The sequence below is a fragment of the Patiria miniata genome, unplaced genomic scaffold (assembly GCF_015706575.1).
Source record: "Patiria miniata isolate m_02_andy unplaced genomic scaffold, ASM1570657v1 HiC_scaffold_7, whole genome shotgun sequence".
Classification (NCBI taxonomy): Eukaryota; Metazoa; Echinodermata; class Asteroidea; order Valvatida; family Asterinidae; genus Patiria; species Patiria miniata.
In genome coordinates, this window is record NW_024037074.1 from 19,024,575 (window position 1) to 19,038,803 (window position 14,229).

The 14,229-nt window shown below is 39.9% G+C and overlaps 1 protein-coding gene and 1 non-coding gene across 4 annotated transcripts in view; both read right to left on the reverse strand.

Annotated features, from left to right (window-relative positions):
- The window catches only part of LOC119746144 (coiled-coil domain-containing protein 13-like), a 70,614-nt gene that overhangs the window by 41,895 nt on the left and 14,490 nt on the right, over window positions 1–14,229 (reverse strand). The window lies entirely within an intron of this gene.
- Window positions 1,313–1,383, reverse strand: Trnas-aga. The gene has a single exon. It is a non-coding gene; the product is annotated as a tRNA-Ser (tRNA).

Here is a 14,229-nt window from a genome sequence, read left to right on the forward strand (position 1 = left end):
CCAAGTTCCTCCAAAGTCCGCCACTGTCCAGAAGATTCAGTAAAACAATTCCAAGATTGCTCTGTTGGGACTTGAACCCATGACCACCTTCTTACTGGTGAACTGTGACCACTTAAAACTGTGTCAGGATTTGATGGAATTCAATGACACATGTGCAAGAATTTGAAACAAATTCTACACTTTGTTCTTACATTTATCTGGGACCAAGAGCTTTCTTTCCTTAGTTTGGTCAAGTGCCCGGCAAGCCCAGTTCTACCTCAACACAGAATATCTCAGCCTTTTAAAATGGAAAACGTGTCAGGACTGGATGGAAATTCTACAAGCGATATTGATGAAGATGATACTTGTTTCCACATCTCGCAGTTCGATACCAGGAGTTGTATAATATACGTCTGTGTTCTTTGTGTGATCAGTACATTTTGCCTCATCTTCAACTTGTTTTCTTTGTTGGTGTTCCACCGCATACATGACATGCATGACGTCACTAAGCTGCTGGTGGTAGCCCTAACGATTACCGATGTTGGAGTGGGCTTCTTTGGTCTTCTCTCTAATATAAGTCTCATGATGCCTTCTATTTTTCTAGCCACATACTTAACAGATGGAGTTTTATTTTTTCAGCTGCTGGGGTGGTGCATTCTGGCAATGATTACCGTGGTCCGCTACATTGCAGTATCACAACCTCTCAAACTGGAAACTCTAGTCACCAAAAGACGAGCTTATATTGCCTTGACATGTACAACTGTACTCAGTATTGTTGAAATCGCTTGCAAACTCTTAGCTCAGCATTTTAATCAGTTGACAATTGCAATTGTTCTATTAGCATTTGATTTGTATATGATAATATTAATTCTGTTGTCTGTTACTGTTCTGTATGTAAAATTGCTTTTGATTGCCAGGCATCAGGCACGGCGTATTGCAGCAGCTGAGATCAATGCTGAAGATGCACAGGTTCAGCTGCATCGCTCAAATGTCAAATCTCTCAAAACATTTCTGATCATCACAGGCACTGTCTGTGCCACTTGGCTACCCACGCTCATGCGACGGGGAGAAGTGCATCCCTTTATATCAATTTTTATTGAAAGTCTGCGTTACAGCAATTCCTGGCTCAACACAGTCATCTATTGCTGGCGAAACAAAACTTTCAGAGAGGTTGCCAAAAAGCTCATTTGTCGGAAAGGCAGACAGTGATGCTGAACAAATTCTTTGGAAACCCAAGCAGAGGACTACTTTCTTGTTTGTCGGGAAAGGCAGACGGTGATACTGGTTTTTGAAAGCCAAGTAGAAGAAAAATATGAAAAATTGCTTTGAAAATTCTTCTGGGTGGGACTCGAACCCACGAACTTCTGATTTCTAGTGCAGACATCTTACCACTCAACCACCAAGCTTACGGGATCGGTTGCCTCTATGTTCATAGCAGCGGGTACCGCATTAAACTATTCATACATGTAAGATGAAATTTTTCCGTCGGGGTGATGTAAATCAATGTTAGGTTTTGCCCTTCACCGACATATAAGCACAGTATACTCAGTGTTTAACCTCCCGATCAAAAGTTGGAAAAAAAAGTGGTAAGGTATCTGCACTAGAAATCAGGAGGTTGTGGGTGCTAGCCCAGCCGAGTGATTTTTTCCGACTTTCACTCTGGAGGTAAAACTCTGAGTATACAGTGTTTATACGTCGGTGGAGGGCAAAACCTAATATTGGACTACTTTGTTGTTTGCAGTAAACAGTTATTTACCCGGTATCCGGGCAACCAGTCAAGTTTCTAGGAGAAGTTGAGGGATAGGATTTTCATGATTTAGATTCAGTCATTGTAGGTTTCAAAATGTCACATGATTTGGAGTTTCTGTGAGACTAAAGTGACAACTTTATGTAATGCCTACCATGGAATCACAAAGTGAAGGTGTAAATAGTTGTCAAAGTTTAAATACAAGACATCATTAATCACAATGTTTTACTTCTATTTTCTCTACGGAGTCAATCTCATTAAATATCCTGGATAGGTTGCCGACAGGATTATCCACAAAAAGCCTACTGCATGTACACAAATTTACGGAAAATTACCAGAGGTGTAATGATCAGTTTCTGGTGACCCATTATCCAATTAAAGCCGGAGTCCATCATTTGCAGCTATCCAAAAAAGTGACTGGTGCAAATATTGTTGAAAAACATACTAGTTGAAAGATAAGGGGACTAAACTCCCTATGAAATCTATCTTTCTGGCAAGCTCTCATTTTGAAGAAATCGACGAAAGAAGGCATTTCCATCAGTGCATCTTAAGAAACACCTTAGGAAAATATAAATTGCTATAATTCGTCGGATCAGTGCGCGACATCACGTAAAGCTGCGATTCAAAACAATTCAAAACATAATTAAGCAACTTTTGTCTTGAAATTGAGATCCTAGAATGCTGTTTTTCTCCGAATATTCAGCTGAAGCTGAGCTGAAACTCCATCACGTTAGTTGTTCAGTATCCTTCATTAGATTTTGAGCACTTTTGTTGCTTCAAACGAACAAAATGCACACATTGCAAATGATGGACTACATCTTTAAAGAGCATTCAATGGAAAGTCATTGATGTAAAACGAAGTGAAGGGGCTATAAAGAATTTACTGAAGTTACTGTTGCAGGTATTCAATGCTATACCTCCCCCCAAAACACCCTGAATTTTCTGTCTTTTTCAAATCTTTATGGTCTTTTACGTTTGATGCTTACAATGTAATGATGCTTAAATGATTAAAATCCCAAACCACATCAGCTTTCTTTTTTTCACAACATATAGGATTTGTGACATAACACAGCACTGAAATTGATGATGGAACTTCGTTTCAGCACCCCAAAATGTTGCTGTAATCAACTGACCATTGTGCAGTGAGGAGTAAGGGAGATTAAAAAAAACACTCATCGGGGTTTAGGCCAAGGATAAGGAATATCTGCACAGTCTTACAGTTTCAAAATTAACTACATGGTTTTGTAGCAATTTTAAAAGAAGCCATATGGACACTTTTTGGGACATACAGTTTACTGGCAGCCATGACATAGCAGATTAACCCTAACCCCCTAGGCCCTTGTTGCTTACAACCATCCTCAATCCTCCAAAATCCTCCAAAATTTTGCAACTCCGCCTAAATTTTTCAAAATTGTCAGACAGTCCTGCCTCAAAATGCATTCATCCTCAATCCTCCAAAATCCTCCTCATCCCAAAACTTTGCACTCGTGTTTAAATGAAGGATAACCAACGCCAAATCCTTCAAAATCCTCAGACAGTCCTGCCTCAAAATGCATTCATCCTCAATCCTCCAAAATCCTCTTGTGCTTCAAATCACTATTCATCCTCAATCCTCCAAAATCCTCATGTGCTTCAATCATCATTCATCCTCAATCCTCCAGAATCCTCATTTGATTCAATCACCATTCATCCTCAATCCTCTAGAATCCTCCAAAACCGCCAGGAGGATTTTGGAGGAGTGAGGTGGGTTAGGGTTAAAGGTAAATTATAAACCCCTGATGTGACGAAAGGTAATTCTGGCATTCTACTGGTTTCTATACGCCGTGCTCCAAGTAAAATCAAATATGTAATTTTCCATAGCTTTTCAAATAACACAGAGCCTGATTGCCTGAATGTGATGTCAATTTTTTTTCCATAACTTTTTTTCTTTATTAGTGGGGTTCCAGACATTTTCAGCTGTAATAAACTTTGTTTTCCCCGAGTCAGGAGCCCAAAATATGGTCGAAATGAGAAGCAAAGAATAAACAAGGGATGCCTTAATTTAAACCAGAGCATTGATGTGTTCAAGGCCCAAAGGCAAGCAATGACAAGACACTGTTCATTTGAAGCAAATTGATGGGCAGCACAGAGTTGCAAATGCTTTCTATTCACAAGGTTATTAGTCAAAACATTAATATATCTGAAGATGCAGCAGTGTCAATAAGGAGCATAGCACTGACTGAAAAGACTTTTTTTCTGAATATTTTTCCCTTTAGATGGAATGAGTTAGCTGTTCGTAAAAAAGCTAACAACATGTGAACAGTGAGCTCATTCCTCTGGTTACGCGACGACGCATGATGCAGTTTTCTTGGTACGGCACAGAGAAGACTTGTAACCAAAAAACATCGGATAAAATTGATAGATGCAGTACAACCCTTGATTGTATGCCAATGTGTACACGTGTGTCGATACCTGCAGTACACACCAATATTGCATCGTTCACCAGGAATTGAGAAACTACCGGTACAGCATCAAGTAAATGAACATTCAAGTATCAGAAAAGGTGATCCACCCAAACCATGCATTTTTGCTATGAACTTTTTTGCTAGGAAAACCAGGGAAATTGAGTAACATCTAGCAGCATAGCTCTGGAAACTAAGTGATGATCTGGTATAATTCACATGGACTGACACTTTATTGGATGGCAATGTGGAAACCTTTGGTGAATCTGGAGTGAAATCGTCGGATAAAGTTCATCAATGCACCGTAACTCTTGATTATATACCGGTGCGTGTTGATGCATACACCAATATCACACAAGTTGGACCAGAATTGAGAAACTATACGTGCCATTGAGTGAATGCAGATTCAATTTAGTAGTCAAGTGTCAGAACTGGTGATCCACACTAACCCGGCATTTTTGCTAGGAACCTTCTTAAGTTCCTTCACGGTCTGCCACTGTCTGTGAGTTTTGAGTAAAATTTTCACAAGGTTGCTCTGGTGAGACTTGAACCCAGGACTCCCTGCTTACTGGTGCACTGTGAACACTTACAACTGTGTCAGGATTTGATGGAATTCAATGACACATGTGCAAGAATTTAAAAAATTCTACACTTTGTTCTTACATTTATCTGGGACCAAGAGCCTTCTTTCCTAAGGCTGGTCAATTGCCCAGCAAGCCCAATTCTACCACCAGACAGAATATCACAGCCTCTTAAAATGGAAAACGGGTCAGGACTGTATGGAAATTCTACAAGCGATGTTGACAAAGACGATACTTGTTGCCACATCTTGCAGTTTGACGCCAGGAGTATTATTATATACGTCTGTGTTCTTTGTGTAATCAGTACATTTTGCCTCATCTGCAACTTGTTTTCTTTGTTGGTGTTCCACCGCATACATGACATGCATGACGTCACTAAGCTGCTGGTGGTAGCCCTAACGATTACCGATGTTGGAGTGGGCTTCTTTGGTCTTCTCTCTATTAGTCTCATGATGCCTTTTATTTTCTAGCCACATACTTAATACATGTAGTTGGATTTTTTCAGCTGCTGGGGTTGTGCATTCTGGCAATGATTACTGTGGTCCGCTACATTGCAATATCACAACCTCTCAAATTGGAAACTCTAGTCACCAAAAGACGAGCTTATATTGCCTTGACATGTGCAACTGCACTCAGTATTGTTGCACTTACCTGCAGAATCTTAGCTCAGCATTTTGAACAGTTGACAATTGTTGTAGCAGCATTTGATTTGTATCTGATAATGTCAACTCTTTTAATTGTAATTGTTCTGTATGTCAAATTGCTTTTGATTGCCAGGCATCAGGCACGGCGTATAGCAGCAGCTGAGATCAATGCTGAAGATGCACAGGTTCAGCTGCATCGCTCAAATGTCAAATCTCTCAAAACGTTTCTGATCATCACATGCACTGTCTGTGTCACATGGCTACCCACATTCATAATATTGGGAAATGTGCATCCCTTTATATTTATTTTAATTGAAAGTCTGCGCTACAGCAATTCCTGGCTCAACACAGTCATCTATTGCTGGCGAAACAAAACTTTCAGAGAGGTTGCCAAAAAGCTGATTTGTCGGTAAGGCAGACAGTGATGCTCAACATACACACGAGGCGAGTGTGGGTGTGTTCCCTCGTTAATTTAGAAATCAAAGTCAAAGCAGTAGGCCTAATTTCCATAAAAAAAGGCGGCGGGGATCTCGCATTAATCTGTGATATATAGCTGATGTAATTTCCATGAGGAAAACTTTGTAAACACCTCTGACTGACAAGATTATTGCCTAAAAACTTAATCAAAACATGATTTTACTGAGATTGATTGGCAATGTGCATGCTGGTTATTAAGCACTGACTGCACGCATGTCAACAATGAGCTGGTTCTTCTAATCACGCCAAACTGCATTTGATGATGCAGTCTTCTTGCTATGATCATAGAGACTGTACACGGTTATCAGGTCTCAGTGTGTTTATTTGGTTAAAAATACCCACTTGGGGGAGACACAGTAAGATCAATTGTAGCAGCACAGCTCTGGAAACCACTTGTTGATCTGGTACAATTCAAATGGATTGACAATTTATTGGATGCCAAGTTGGAAATCTTGGATGCATCTGGAGTGAAATCATCGAATGAAATTGATAGATGCAGTACAACTTTATACCGGTGTGCACGTGTGTTATACATGCAGTGTACACCAACACTGCATAGTTTAACAGGAATTAAGAAACTACAACATCAAATGAATGAGCGTTCACCTATTAGAAAACTTTGTAAACAGATGCGACAGACAAGATTAATTGCCTAAAAACTTGAAAGCAACCAACGAGGACAATATGAAAAATTACGTTGCAAAACACTACAAAAACAAAATGGGCATTTCACAAAAATGTTCACTCATTTCAAATTTAGAGAGAAAGAGAGAAATCCACCAGCAAATCAGTGCAGAAACATCAATTGATGAGACTGGGTTTTTTTTTCACCTCCCCAGTTATAAAGAGATATAAATTTTTTTACTGTACATGTATCAAAAATAAAAAGTAATTAGTCATGAATTTTGGTAGTATACAAATGAACATGAAGAGAGAAACTCAACACCGAATTAGCACTTGCTGAAACATCAATAAGTCCATTTGGTATTCCCAATTCGGTGCACAGCAAGATTCGAAGATTCTTTTTCGGGATAACCGCGGCAGACAAATGCACACAAGACTATGGTGGACGTAGTAACCAAATCTGCATTCTGTGCAATTTCTCGTGCAATCGAAAAAGAGATGAAACTTACGTTCGCACAAAACGTTTTGACACACAAGACACCTAGAAACACTGCGCTGTCCAAAAGGTGTTTTGCAAAATATTATACTTCAGAGCACGGTGATCTCTTCAATTTTGCTGGTACCCCGCTATGCTTTTGCATGCATACGATGATCGTCATCCCGAAAGAAAATCGGCAAATCTTGATGTGCAGTTGCAATATTCGAACTGGCTTATTGATGAGACTGGGTTTTTTTAACATCTGTATTTGTCAAGACACAGTTTTAAAGGAATATGATTTTTTTATTAAAACTGTATCAAGCATAAAAAGGTTATAAATGCCATGATTTCTGGTAGATGCAACTGTAAACGTTGGTAAAGGCCAGATAGGTTCAAGATAGTAGTAACAGGTTTAATCTCAATTATTTTGAGATTACAAGACAGTGGCGCACCCAAGGGGGGGGGCCCTCGGGCGCTTGAGCTTGTGGCCTATTTTCGAGTAGAAAAAAAAAAATTCTGTGGCCAAAAATTAAGGGCAAGATTTTTGAAAAAAATTTGAAAAAAAAAATTGTGAACCCCCCCCCCACCCAAGCCAAATCCTGGGTGCGCCACTGGTATAAGAGTATGTATTGAAGTACCGGTAGTGTTAAATTACTCTGTAAATAGGCAATTGTTACGGCTATATTACGCCATACATGTACTTTCAGGATATACTACAGTGATTTAATTCATTTCTTGTATATAGATGTATAGTCAGTTATCAATATTGCTCTGTTTGACTTACGTACTTGTGTGCTATCTACAGGTACATGTAATAGAAAATTTGACTGCTGTGATGTGGGACATGAGGTTTTTATTTAATGACACCAACAGTGGTTAACCGCCACTTACATGTCAAATACTCTTCAACATTTCGTGAATACAAAAGTCAAAAAAATTAGGAAAAAAAGAAAATAAAGCACATAAGTGAACTGATCTCTTGTGTGCCAGGCTAGTTTATTACAAATGCAATTCCTGTGCGGTCAAGTACACAAAAAGAATACAACCATTGTATTTGAAATTATATCAATATAGAGGCAGGCAGCGCCTGCGATACTTTAATGAGAACTGTTTGTTTTCAATTGGGTTGGAGTCAGTTGCCGATTGTTAACAGCTGACCGCGTCTATTTAAATGCCGATACTGGGCGGATATTGCAAACGCTGACAAAAAGGAAAAATCTACTGGGCAACTTCGCCTTGGCAACTTAGCCTCTGTAACGTACAGCCAGCAATGAAGTTGTTTCATCTACGCAGGTTGAAAACCGCCTCATATTTTATTAATACACTGTTCCTGCAGGCTTTACGGCCAACTTCTCTGTGCTTCGCCAGCAAGGCACTTCTTGGAGACAGTCTTAAAGGGCAGCTGGGTTTTTTCCCTAGCAGACCAGTGTACATGTGAAATGGATCTATGAACTTACGAAGATCCTACATGAACACACACAAAAGAGAGCGCAAAGGAATTATCATCAGACGATGGACATTTTCTTCTTCAGAAGTCATTTGCACCTGTTGCTTTCAGCCAAATTTCAAACATCACAGGACACGGATCAGATTGTGTTTTTGGCGGTTGCACCACAATTTCACGACTCTTTGCTGAAGACAAATTATTTGTCATTGGTTGAATCTGACAGCAGCCATTCACCCAAGCAAACTGCGTAGACCTTAAACATAGGTACGTATATTTCACGTTTGAGTATGTTGCTTCTTCAGTCTTGTGCTCTGCTTCTAACATTTCATCAGAGATGAGGAATTACCAAACAGGTTTGCACACCTTTCTTTCAACAGGATAGCGATCATGGCGGTAGACAAATGAACAAAGACACACCAGTCACAAGACCAAGGACTGCAAAGATGCAAACTTAAACATCATCTCTCAAGTAACATGAGACTGAATGATGTTCCAGAGATTCCACTACCTACAGAAGGCATTGATGTTTGCATTTGAGACACTGATACAACAAATAAGTATTATTCATCAAAAGGATTGTTGAACGATTGCTCTCGGAACTGCCTCTGTTTATGAAACAAAACTAACAAATATTGCAGTTGAGCAAAAAATGGCAAACATAGACAATTACGAGGTCTCTGCTCTTCTCTCCAAAACCAACATTACTGACGAAAACCAGGAATGCTGCTTGGACGATTCAAGTTTTATTCTTAACGTGTGGTTACTAAGTCCAATCTGCTTGTTTTGCCTCATCTGCAACTTGTTTTCTCTGCTGGTGTTACATCGCATACATGACATGCATGACGTCACTAAGCTGCTGGTGGTAGCCCTACCGATTACCGATGTTGGAGTGGGCTTCTTTGGGCTTCTCTCAGCAACCCTCACGCTGGCGACGCTTGACGTTATAGTGACAATTTTTCAAATGCTGGGGTTGTGCATTCTGGCAATGATTACCGTGGTCCGCTACATTGCAGTATCACAACCTCTCAAGCTGGAAACTCTAGTCACCAAAAGATGAGCTTATATTGCCTTGACATGTGCAACTTTATTCTGTCTTGTTGTACTCACTTGCAGACTCTTAGCTCAGCATTTTGAACAGCTGGCGATTATTGAAACAGCACTTATGTATTTTCTTATAGTATCAACTCTTTTAACTGTAATTGTTCTGTATGTGAAATTGCTTTTGATTGCCAGGCATCAGGCACGGCGTATAGCGGCAGCTGAGATCAGTGCTGAAGATGCACAGGTTCAGCTGCATCGCTCAAATGTCAAATCTCTCAAAACATTTCTGATCATCACAGGCACTGTCTGTGTCACTTGGCTACCCACACTCATGCGATGGGGAGAAGTACACCCCTTTATAGTGATTTTCATTGAAAGTCTGCGCTACAGCAATTCCTGGCTCAACACAGTCATCTATTGCTGGCGAAACAAAACTTTCAGAGAGGTTGCCAAAAAGCTGATTTGTCGGAAAGGCAGACAGTGATGCTCCAAATACATAAATTTAACATGAAACAACTTCTTTGAAAACCCAGGGCCAAGGACTACTTTGCATAAGATGGAATTTTTTTTTGCGTTGGGGTGATGGGTGATGGTGTTGGGCTCTCCACTAACGTATAAACACCGTTTACCTTCCGAGTGAAAGCTGGAAAAAAATCACTCGGGTGGGACTCGAACCCACAACCTTCTGCTTTCTAGTGCAGACATCTTACCACTCGACCACCAAGCTTACAGGATCGGTTGGCTCTATGTACATAGCAGCGGGTACCGCATTACACTATTCATCATACATGTCAGATGAAATTTTTGCGTTGGGTGATGTAAATCAATATTAAGTTTTGCCCTTCATCGACATGTAAGCACTGTATACTCAGTGTTTTACCTCCCGAGTGAAAGTTGGAAAAAAAGTGGTAAGGGGTCTGCACTAGAAAGCAGGGGGTCGTGGGTGCTAGTCCCACCTGAGTGATTTTTTCCAACTTTCACTCAGGAGGTAACACGCTGAGTATACAGTGTTTATACGTCGGTGGAGGGCAAAACCTAATATTGGACTACTTTGTTGTTTGCAGTTTGCAGTAAATAGTTATTCACCCGGTATGTGGGCAACCAGTCAAGTTTCTAAGAGAAGATGAGGGATAGGATTTGAATACATGATTTAGACTCAGTCATTTTAGGTTCCAAAATGTCACATGATTTGGAGTTTCTGTGAGACTAAAGTGACAACTTTATGTAATGCCTACCATGGAATCACAAAGTGAAGGTGTAAATATTTGTCAAAGTTTAAATACAGTCAAGAAATTAATCACAATGTTTAACTTCTCTTTTCTCTAAGGAGTCCAGCTCATTAAATATCCTGGATAGGTTGGTGACAGGATTATCTGGAATAGACCTATTGCATTGCATATTTTCCCCCACATATGCTACATGTTAGTAATTCTGAGGAAGTGACAAAGATAACGGTACACAAAAATTGAAGGAGTCGGGTTGCTGTAGCGGTACTTTCCCTGCCTTCCACTGCTATGACCTGGGTTCGATTCCTGCCCTCACCATATGTGGATTGGGTTTTAGGTCCCTACCTGATTCTGGGTTTTCCTCAGAATATTCTTCTGGTGTTTTTCCTCCCACGTCTAAAAAAGTAATTTCTTCGCAATGTCTTCTCTTATACTGTTAAAATAAGCCTTATGAGCAGACCCCGGCAATGCATGCATGCTGCTTATTATCAAAGTCAAAGTAGTGATTTCCCCACGAAGGCGGCGAGGGTTCCTCATTTGTGAGCTGATGCAGCCAAAATTTCTGTTACGAAAACTTTGTAAACAGATTCGACTGACAGGATTATTGTCTAAAAACTTAATAAACAAAAACATAGAATTGAGATATGTGCATGCTGCTTGTTAAGACGCTTACTGTGTTTCCACACTTCGTATGCACATCACATGGAACGATCCAGTCCAGTTGCTGTTAACTATATAAGGACATCCCTTTTTATTTCTATGGTTTTTATATTTTGTTGCCTCTAAAGTAGGATACATGTAGGTCGGAAATCTGAAGGAACAAAAAAATACAGTTGCACCCGGATGGCTCAATTAAATTATGCCAAGTGCGTCTCTTGTTTTGCATACTGCAATGAGATTATCACGAGTTGACATCATTGAACAAAATTACAAAAAAGTGTCTGTCTGACTATTTTAAAAATTACTACAAAACCATGAAGTATGAAGTCAATTTTGAAATATTTTGATTGAGCAAGCATTTTTAAACTTTGACTACGTGGTTTTGTAGTCATTTTAAAAGAAGCCAGATGGACACTTTTTGGGACATACAGTTTACTGGCAGCCATGAAATAGCAGAATAAAGGTAAATTATAAACCCCTGATGTGACGAAAGGTAACATCCTCACATCATCTGGCATTCTACTGGTTTCTACACTGTGCTTCCAGTAAAATCCAATATAATTTTCCATGGCTTTTCAAATAACACAGAGCCTGATTGCCTCAATGTGATATGTCAATTTCTATTTTTTCGTTATTTTTTTTCTTTATTAGTGGGGCTCCAAACATTTTTAGCTGTAATAAAATTTGTTTTCCCCGAGTCAGGAGCCCAAAATATGGTTGAAATGAGAAGCAAAGAATAAACAAGGGATGCCTTAATTTAAACCAGAGCATTGATGTGTTCAGGGCCCATAGGCAAGCAATGACAAGTCACTGTTCATTTGAAGCAAATTGATGGGCAGCACAGAGTTGCAAATGGTTTCTATTCACAAGGTTATTAGTCAAAACATTAATAAATCTGAAGACGCAGCAGTGTCAATAAGGAGGATAGCACTGACTGAAAAGGGTTTTTTTTCTGAATATTTTTCCCTTGAGATGGAATGAGTTAGCTGTTCGTAAAAAAGCTAACAACATGTGAACGGTGAGCTCATTCCTCTGATTACGCGACGACGCATGATGCAGTTTTCTTGGTACGGCACAGAGAAGACTTGTACCAAAAAACCATCGGATAAAATTGATAGATGCAGTACGACCATTGATTGTAGCCTGATGTGTACACGTGTGTTGATACTGTCTGCAGTATACACCAATATTGCATCGTTCACCAGGAATTGAGAAACTACATGTACATCATCAAGTAAATGAACATTCAAGTATTAGAAAAGGTGATCCAACCAAAGCCTGCAATTTCAGCTCTGGAAACTACTTGATGATCTGGTATCGTTCACATGGACTGACACTTTATTGGATGGAAAGTTAAAAAAAACTTGGGTAAATCTGGAGTGAAATCATCGGATGAAGTTGATCAATGCAACTCTTGATTATATACCGGTACGTGTTGATGCATACACCAATATCGCACAAGTTCGACCAGAATTGAGAAACAATACATGCCATTGAGTGAATGCAGATTCAATTTAGTGGTCAAGTGTCAGAACTGGTGATCCACGCTAACCCCATATTTTTGCTAGGAACCTTCCTAAGATCCTTCACGGTCTGCCCCTGTCTGCGAGTTTGAGTAAAATTTTCACAAGGTTGCTCTGGTGAGACTTGATCCCAGGACTCCCTGCTTACTGGTGCACTGTGAACACTTACAACTGTGTCAGGACATGATGGAATTCAATGACACATGTGCAAGAATTTAAAAATTCTACATTTGTTCTTACATTTATCTGGGACCAAGAGCTTTCTTTCCTAAGATTGGTCAAGTGCTCCGCAAGCCCAATTCCACCGCCACACAGAATATCACAGCCTCTTAAAATGGAAAACGAGTCAGGACTGTATGGAAATTCTACAAGCGATGTTGAAGAAGACGATGCTTGCTGCCACATCTTGCAGGTTGATGCAATGAGTAGTATTATATATGTCTGTGTTCTTTGTGTAATCAGTACATTTTGCCTCATCTGCAACTTGTTTTCTTTGTTGGTGTTCCACCGCATACATGACATGCATGACGTCACTAAGCTGCTGGTGGTAGCCCTAACGATTACCGATGTTGGAGTGGGCTTCTTTGGTCTTCTCTATAATATAAGTCTCGTGATGCCTTTTATTTTTCCAGCCAGAGACTTAATACGTGACGTAGTTGTATCTTTTCAGCTGCTGGGGTTGTGCATTCTGGCAATGATTACTGTGGTCCGCTACATTGCAGTATCACAACCTCTCAAACTGGAAACTCTAGTCACCAAAAGACGAGCTTATATTGCCTTGACATGTGCAACTGTAGTCAGTATTGTTGAACTTACTTCCAGATTCTTAGCTCAGAATTTTATTACAATTGCAATTGTTGTAATAGCATTTGATTTGTATCTGATAATGTTAATTCTGTTGTCTGTTATTGTTCTGTATGTGAAATTGCTTTTGATTGCCAGGCATCAGGCACGGCGTATAGCAGCAGCTGAGATCAATGCTGACGATGCACAGATTCAGCTGCATCGCTCAAATGTCAAATCTCTCAAAACATTTCTGATCATCACAGGCACTGTCTGTGTCACTTGGCTACCCACGCTCATGCGACCGGGAGAAGTACATCCCTTTATAGTGATTTTCACTGCAAGTCTGCATTACAGCAATTCCTGGCTCAACACAGTCATCTATTGCTGGCGAAACAAAACTTTCAGAGAGGTTGCCAAAAACCTGATTTGTCGGAAAGGCAGACAGTGATGCTCAAAATACATAAATTAAACATGACACAACTTCTTTGAAAACCCAGGGCCAAGGACTACTTTGTAATGCATAAGATGGAATTGTTTTTGCGTTGGGGTGATGTAAATCAATATTTGGTTTTACC